The sequence below is a fragment of the Macaca nemestrina genome, chromosome 8 (genome assembly GCF_043159975.1).
Source record: "Macaca nemestrina isolate mMacNem1 chromosome 8, mMacNem.hap1, whole genome shotgun sequence".
Classification (NCBI taxonomy): Eukaryota; Metazoa; Chordata; class Mammalia; order Primates; family Cercopithecidae; genus Macaca; species Macaca nemestrina.
In genome coordinates this window covers 55,788,428-55,796,669 of record NC_092132.1, presented here as the reverse complement: position 1 = coordinate 55,796,669, position 8,242 = coordinate 55,788,428, and the positions used below count along the sequence as shown (strand labels likewise).

The window sequence follows — 8,242 nt, the reverse complement described above, 5'->3', positions numbered from 1 at the left end:
ATATACCCTTTTTACTTTCTTCACCAATTACTGTTTGAAATTACATTTCCTTCTTTTTTTTCACCTATTTATTGTCTTACTCTCTTCGCTAACAGCAAAGTCTCAAAGAGGGTAGAATGTCTGTCTATATCTATATTGTTCACCACCATTTCATCAGAGTGTAGAATGCCTGGCAAATAGTAGGCCTTTGACAAAACTGGAAGAACATTCCATGCTCGTGGATAGAAAGAATCAACATTGTGAAAATGGCCATACTGACCAAGGTAATTTATAGATTCAATGCCATCTCTATCAAGCTACCAGTGACTTTCTTCACAGAATTGGAAAAAAATACTTTAAAGTTCATAAGTATTAATAAGTATTTGTTGACAGATGATTCAGTCAAGGCAATAAGAATTTTACTATGCATTTCATTTTATTGCCACAATATATATTTAATATATATTTTTACAATTCTACATATATATAATTTAGGAATAAAAGATGTACTTGGGAAATTTGTCAGGAAAAATGAAATTTATTAACACAATTCAGACTGTAATCTATCAGTTATTACTACATGTTAACTACAAGCTGAAATAATTATGATCCACATTTCAAATAAATATTATGAGAAACTTTTAAAATGTCTTTTTTAAGACCAGAAGGAAAAGCAGTTAGAAATAGAGCCAAATAGCTAATGCATCCTTTGTACCTCACAAGGTAATGCCATCTCTCAGAACGAGGTCCCAAAACATTACAGAGGAACACAGAATTTTAAATGGCCAACAAAAGGAAAAAAGCATATTTCACATTTGAATATCATACTCACAAGGTACAAAAAATCAATACAGGCGGAAATTTTTTAAGAAAAGCATTTTTAAGCTGTTTGACTATTTTGTAATACCTGTAAATTCTGCATGCTGAAATTGTGGTACTTAGAATAATTCAATAAACTAACTTTAATTCCTAAAGTCAAGATTGTAAGAAATTACCTGAGTAATGAAGAGTTCATTTGCAAGAATCAGAAAGTTTTTGGGAAGGGAGGAAATGTCATTTCACATCTGGTTAAATTACAAAGATTGTATTCCATTCTTAAGAGAACACAGAAATGATTGTTTTTAAATAAGTAAGATGCCCAGCATGTTACAGCATTGCACTGAGCAATAATAGTGAGAAAAGTTTTTAAGTTAATTGCATGTTAATGGCTAAGTTAAATTCAAAATGGCAGTCAACAGAAGCTAGGAAACATTTGTCTTGTTTAAATCACATAGTAGTAACCTTTAAATATCATGAAGTAGTCACTACATAAAAAATGCAATCAAATTATAAAAGAGGCATATAATATTTTTGAATGTTTACATAAAATACAAAAAAATGGTTAAAGGGAGAGAAAAATGTAACAAGGAAGATGTATAACTAAGATAATAAATCACAAAGATAGTTGGAAAGAAATAATTAACATTTTATAAAATGACTCTATGAAGAATTATCTTTTAAATATTGCTGATGGCTATTTTTAAAGAATCTCTTTCTAGACAAAGAGATATATGTTTTTCTTTTTTCTTATCCTTTACTTGTTTAATTTTTGTTCAGGTTTTTAAATTCCTTCTCTCTGTCTCTCTCTCATTCTTTTTCTACCAGCCAACAGTTCTCATTGTTAGATTTTTTTTTTTTTAGTTTACTTATTTTCACAGGTAAAAGAAGGAACTCTACCAGTATAATATAAATGTTGTCTCACAGTCAGAAGAAACTAATACCTTAAAAGAAGTATGCTTTATTTTAAACTAACAACTGTGGTATCAGTTAATTTAATGTAATAATTACCAATGTGTCTCACTTGTTTTCATTCACATTAGAGGCTTGTTGGAAAAGCGATGAGCTGATCGCTAATTGGCAATGGTTAGAGTCAACGATTATTTTTTAATATTTATTGACTGTATATAATGGGTCTAATTCAACAGTAGGAAATTGGTAGTTAAGCTTTGAGTGTCAAAATTTATAAATGGATTTGCAACTGCTCGAGGTGTCAGTGCCCCTCTTCTCCATGTTATTCAAAAGTCAACTATAATTTGGTGACCAATTTTTATGAAGTGAACTTTGTGTTTTTATACCTTAAGTAAACAGAGTTAAGTAAATCTTGCTTCTTAGTGTATTATACATTACTATTGATCCATGTAAGGCCTTTCCTTATTTTATTTCCTTCTTAGCCATACCCACCATTTTAATAGGTGACCATTCTGTTGTGTTTAGTGAATCTTTTTTTATGTGTTCTTGTAAAATGTGCTCTGATTAGTGGACAGATATTATTAACTAAATAAGTAATACTGTGTGATGTATTTCATTATGTTCCTTTCTTTTTCACAGGCATCTTTTTAACATCCATTCATTGTTGTATGTATTTCTAATTCATTGTTTCTAATTGCTACATGATAAGTTACCATGATGTACAATCATCACACTTATCCATTGTTTTAGTTAGTCCAGGTCACTATAACAAAGTACTATAGACTAGATGACTTAAACAAAAAACACTGATTTCTCCCAAGTCTGGAAGCTGGAAGTGAAAGATTAGGGGGATGGCATGGTTAGGTTCTGGTGAAGCTCTCTTTCATGTTGCAGACCTCCAATTTCTCCTTGTGTTTTTATATGGTGGAAGGTGAGCCAGAAAGCTCTCTGAAGTCCGTTTTGTGAATTCACTAGTATCCTCCTGACCTAATTATCTCACAAAAGCCCCACCTTCTAATACCACCATTTTGGTGGTTAAGATTTTAAGATATAAATTTTGGAAGGACACAAACATTCAGTCCATAGCATCTATCTATTCTCTCCATGATAGACACCCAGGTTGCTTCCAACTCTGACCAACAACAGTATTGTAATAACGTTTCCATTCACAGATATCCCTTATGATCTTATGTAAGAATTTCTTTGGCTTATACATTCAGTGGCAGAATTGATAGGTCAAAGTGTATGCATATACTTAATTTCAGTGAAGATTGCCACATTGCTCTCTGAATGGCTGGCTCAGTCTACACTCCCTCCACAAGACATATGGGTTCTTGTATCCTCAAATATCAATCAAGAGTTGACACATCTCTCTTTTTAAATTATGGCGAGGCTAATCAGTGAAAAGTGATATTTTAACTTGCATTTCTGATTGATAATTATTTTGAGCATCTCCAGGTATTTGATTTAGTTTCATTTTATATAAATTGCCTATTTTAAAATGTTTATCCATTTTTTTGCTGATTTAGTTTTTTCTTATTGATTTGTTGTGTTTGTCAGTTTTGAACTTCAGATATATTCTCCCATTGCATATCTGTTGGATAGATCTGTCCATGGTCTGAATTAGGTTCCTACAGCTGTTATAACAAAGTACCACAAACTGGGTGGACTATGAACAACAGAAATGTATTCTTTGTAGCTTTGAAGGTTACAAAATCAAGTTTTGGCAGATAATATTTATTGGTATTATTATTATTTGCACCAGTAACATTATTATTATTAGATTATAGCAAACCCAGGATGCACTCTTAAATCAAAAGGCTAGACTTCTCAACTTTTCAGGACAAAAACCTACAGGGAGCATACCTTAAGAGTTTCACCAAAGGTCAAGAAACAGCTCTGTTTTTCTGGTTCAGCAACATTTTGGGATTTTTGTTTGTTTGTTTATTTGTTTTCAGTGCAACTGAAGACTAATTCACAATAATCAAAAGTCATAAAAGACTGATAAACTTGAGTAGAAAGTTATTTCTCAATACTTGTGATAGCAACCAAGTGGACCAAATTATCCTTTTCATCTGATCAGAACCTTTCATCTCCTATCAGAAAATGTATGTGGAATGACAATTACTTTAAGTGGGTTATTTGGTAGACCCTGATTCAGAGAAAACAGACTTATCTGGGAATTTTCTACTGTATGGAGCTATTAGGCAAAACAGACAATTCCTATTTTGTGCAATAAGCCTGGCTAAACAGCAAGGACACAGCTGTGAAGATGGGAGGTTGAAGGGGCTGACTTGGGACACACTTCATTGTTAATGAGTCAGTCATCCAAGAACTAAACATTTTTTTTTTTTTTTTTTGGTCTAGAAGATCAAGTAAATCACGATTTCCATGTTTGGAAACAACTGTTATAAGGCAATTAGTTTGGAAACTATAAGAACAAAAGAAATCAGAGAAGAACAATTAGAGAAATTCTAGTCATCCATAGCTATTGTGCCTTGAGAAATAATGAAAGACATCGGCCAGAGAAGGGGGTACTGAACAGGGACAAAACAAAAGAACCCTGCTTTTTCCATCTCAATTCACTCCAATTTTATTTAAATAATAGCTCTCTTTACTCTTATTATTAAGACTCTGTTGCATGAGGCCTCTGAAACTTTAACTTACTAATATTCCTCAACATAAAGAGTTACATCTAAAATTGGAAATCCCCCAAAATAAGCACACATTTGTTTCTTACCAACTTTGATAAGTGAGGTATATTCTAGTAGAATTCTAAAACAGGTTGATTATTTTCATGACTTAAAAATAAAGACAACAGTTTACTTTGCATATAGGCATTTCCCCATGCAGGCAGTGTATTTTATCACAGAGGGTAAGCATATGAGAGGTAAAATATTGGGAAAAAAGTTGCTCCGAAATGTTTGGGGGAAAAAAGTAAGCTAGCGACAGAGAAAACATTTTTTTTCTTTATGAGGAAATATCAAGGAGTGAAACAAGCAAGCAAACAAAAGAAGAAAAAGGGAAAATAAAACACAACTGCACACCCAGAGGAGCAAGAGACAGAAAATCTATGTAGCCATAAATAAACACCTTGTCAGAGAATCTATACCAATCCAAAGAGGCCAATTTGGGAAGTGGCAGCAAAGTAGGGAAGGCTCAATCAAACCAGTTATTGAAAAGAAAAAAGCAACCTATAAAAGAGATAGGAGGTATGCACTGACTCTTCTGTGAGAATGATTACACATTGAATCTACTGGTTTTCATGTTTCCAGGGAGTTTTGATTTTTAGGGCTTGAGATATAGTGAAACAAGGAAGTACCTTTCCCTCTCCCCTTAGAGCTCTAATTCCCCTTCAGAGCGACCAGAAATCATCTCAGACTACTTCTTCCAGTTCACCCGGCTGTCTTCATTTTCGGGCTAATCCTATATTTTTTCTTTCCTGACCTATTCTGCTCCATTCTCTCCTATTGGGAGCTGTGCTGGTCAGACTGGAAAGAAAAGGCAGAAGGAAAGAAGTCCTGGGATGAGAAGCAGAGAGGACTCTATCACCCTCCAGGGAGGCACCCGCTATCTCCCTGTCACAAATGGTCACCGTTTGTTCGCTTGTCTCTGTGTTGGTTAATTTTATGTGTCAACTTCACTGGACTAAGGGATGCTCAGATAACTGGAAAAACATTATTTCTGGATGTGTCTGTGAGGATGTTTCCAGAAGACATTATCATTTGAATAGACAGACTGAGTAAAGAGGCCCATCTCCACCAATGTAAATGAGAATCTTGCAATCCACTGAGGGCCAGGTGAGAGGGAGAAGTCCAAGTAAGGGCAAATTCTCTCTCTCTCTCTTCTTGAGCTGGGACAGTCATCTTCTCCTGCCCATAAGCATTTGGTTTCTGACTGAGAGTTACACGTTGGCTCCTTCAGTTCTCAGGCTTACAGACATGAAATGAATCACACCACTGGCTTTCCTTGTTCTCAAGGATTGCTTGCAAACAGCGTATTATGGGATTTCTCAGTCTCGCTCTGTCCCAGACTGGCGTGCAGTGGCGTGATCTCGGCTCACTGCAGCCTCTGCCTCCTGGGTTCTAGCAATTCTCCTGCCTCAGCCTCCCGACTAGCTAGGATTACAGGCATGCACCTCCATGCCCAGCAAATTTTTGTATTTTTAGTAGAGACAAGGTTTCACCATGTTGGCCAGGCTGGTCTCGAACTCTTGACCTCAGGTGATCTGCCTGCCTCAGCCTCCCAAAGTGCTAGGATTACAGGCATGAGCCACTGCACCCAGCCGAGGCAACTCTTGTAATAAATCTTCTTTTATATGTCTATACATTGTCTATTGGCTTTGTGTCTCTGGAGAACCTTGACTAATACAGTCCATATCACTTCTAAAAGCAGGGACCATTCTGTGTAGTTGTGCACTTTATCCTAAGTCTTGAATAGGTAAATTTCAAATATTTTTATATTAAGAATTTTAAGAAAAGGTACTTTTAAAATCCTACCCAATAGCCAAGCACCTCAAAGGTTTTGTGTTATTTGACACTGTGGGAGAGCTCCCAGATCCAGTGGGAAGAGTACCAAGTAAAGGAAAACCTTTTCCTACAATCTATCCAGTACCTCAGAGTCTAAGAGCTGGGTAAGCACTACATCAACAAGTGCTATATTAAAATCCTGAGTGGCATAAAATACCTGTCACATAGGATCAAGACCCTGAAAACTTTACAAAAAGTAGAACAAGAAGATGTTAACATGAAACAATTAATGAATCAGGCAGGATAATATATTCAATACATAATGGTTCAATTTAATGGCTAAATTATGTGAAATAAATAATTAGTGAATATATACAAATATGACAAATTAAGTACAATATACATAGAAAATAAGATCAAACTAAGTTAAAAAGAAAGGTAGAAGCTATTAGATATTATTTAAATTCAGAAGATAATTATGGTGTTAAGAAAGGTTTAAGATAAAAATTCTGAGTATTGTTATTAATACCAGAAGGTTAAATAGAGCGAAACACAATTTCCAATCGGGTAAATTTCATTCATATTTCTTACAGAATATTAACCTTCTTAAGGTATTTTTATAAATCTGAATATATAAGAATGTTTAAATTAGTAAGAGATAAGGTATTAATCGTAGTTTAGTCTTCTCTTTAAAATCTAACAAATTTTCCCTGTTTTTAAAATACTCTAATTTTGCTCAAAAATTTATTATCTAAACTAAAATATTTATTCACTCCTGAAAAAAATGTAATTCGAATTAAAATATATTTTTATTTTTGTTATCTGAATAGAAGGCAGATATAATGGAAAAATTTGTAATTACCCATAATACTCAGACACAGCCATTATTAACAATTTGGAATATATTCTCTAGTTTCTGTATGATACTCATTTTATTTAAAAGGAATCATACTATATATGTTATTTTTGCCTGTTTTCTTTATCAATTTATCATAAATATCCAAAAATATATACTTAAGATCCACACAATTTTAAGATTTTTATGTTAAAACTTATTCACATACATTTTTCCTTCAAATGTAATTCATTACTTATAGGATTTCTTAAGTGGTTCCACTTTTTCCTCTTCATTTTCACTCCATATTGCATAAAATATGTGAAGCTAGATATTTTTTAACAGTTATAAAATCAAACTCCGTCAGAATTCTCACACACTGGAGTCAAGTGTGGTGCAGAGAAGCAATACCAACCTCAAGTACCAAATCAGAGAATGCCCTGAGATGACAGGTCACTAAATCTGAGTTCAGCTCTGGCTCTGCCACTGTGCACCTATGTCCTCTTAGGCAAGACACTGTCCACTTCAAGATCTATGGATGAGACATTGAATGACCTCTGAAGCTCAATCCAGCTAGAGCTCAGATACAAGATATTCTAGAAATTAGAATACAAGTTGAGTTTAAACATACAGTGTTGGTGGCTGGTCTCCTGAAATTTCATTGGCCTTGGTTTGAAGACTGCTTCCATTCTACAGGTTGCTGGAAGGGTTGAGTCCATAATGAAATCTATGCAAAAAATGGCTAAACAAAATTTTGGCCGGTGTTCTAGCATCGGCTCTTTCAGAGGAAAGAAAAAAAATGCCTCTGCTGGAGAGTCTATTTTGGCTTTTACAACAATGTCAATCAAAATCACTATATTTCCCTATTTTCATATGAATGACTTTTCCTTTCTAAATACGTGTTTGTCATATCTTAAATATACTAGAGTTATTTTTAAATATAAACAAACACTGATGATATCTGCCCATGTTTTCCATTTTTAATATATAAATACAGACTACTCAGAAATGACATATGAATAATAATCAAAAAGTAAACTCCAGAAAACAATTATAAGGTTTTGCTTCCATAGTCTGAGATCTAATTAAACAGATATTTACACTTCTAAAACATGTTATAATGTATTCGTAGATGCTAACAAATAAAAATTATCTTATTATGCATTTCATTATAAATTTATGGTCTCATATAACTGACCATCAACACTGACAAACAGAACTTAGGTGATGG

General features: G+C 33.8%; 1 long non-coding RNA gene across 1 annotated transcript in view; it reads left to right on the top strand.

The window, feature by feature from the left end:
- The first annotated feature begins 225 nt into the window (after positions 1–225).
- Positions 226–8,242, top strand: part of LOC139355622 (uncharacterized) — a 59,623-nt gene continuing 51,606 nt past the window's right edge. Inside the window, exon 1 of the long non-coding RNA XR_011606400.1 lies at positions 226–263. This is a non-coding gene — a long non-coding RNA (uncharacterized lncRNA). The remainder of the gene's footprint in view (positions 264–8,242) is intronic.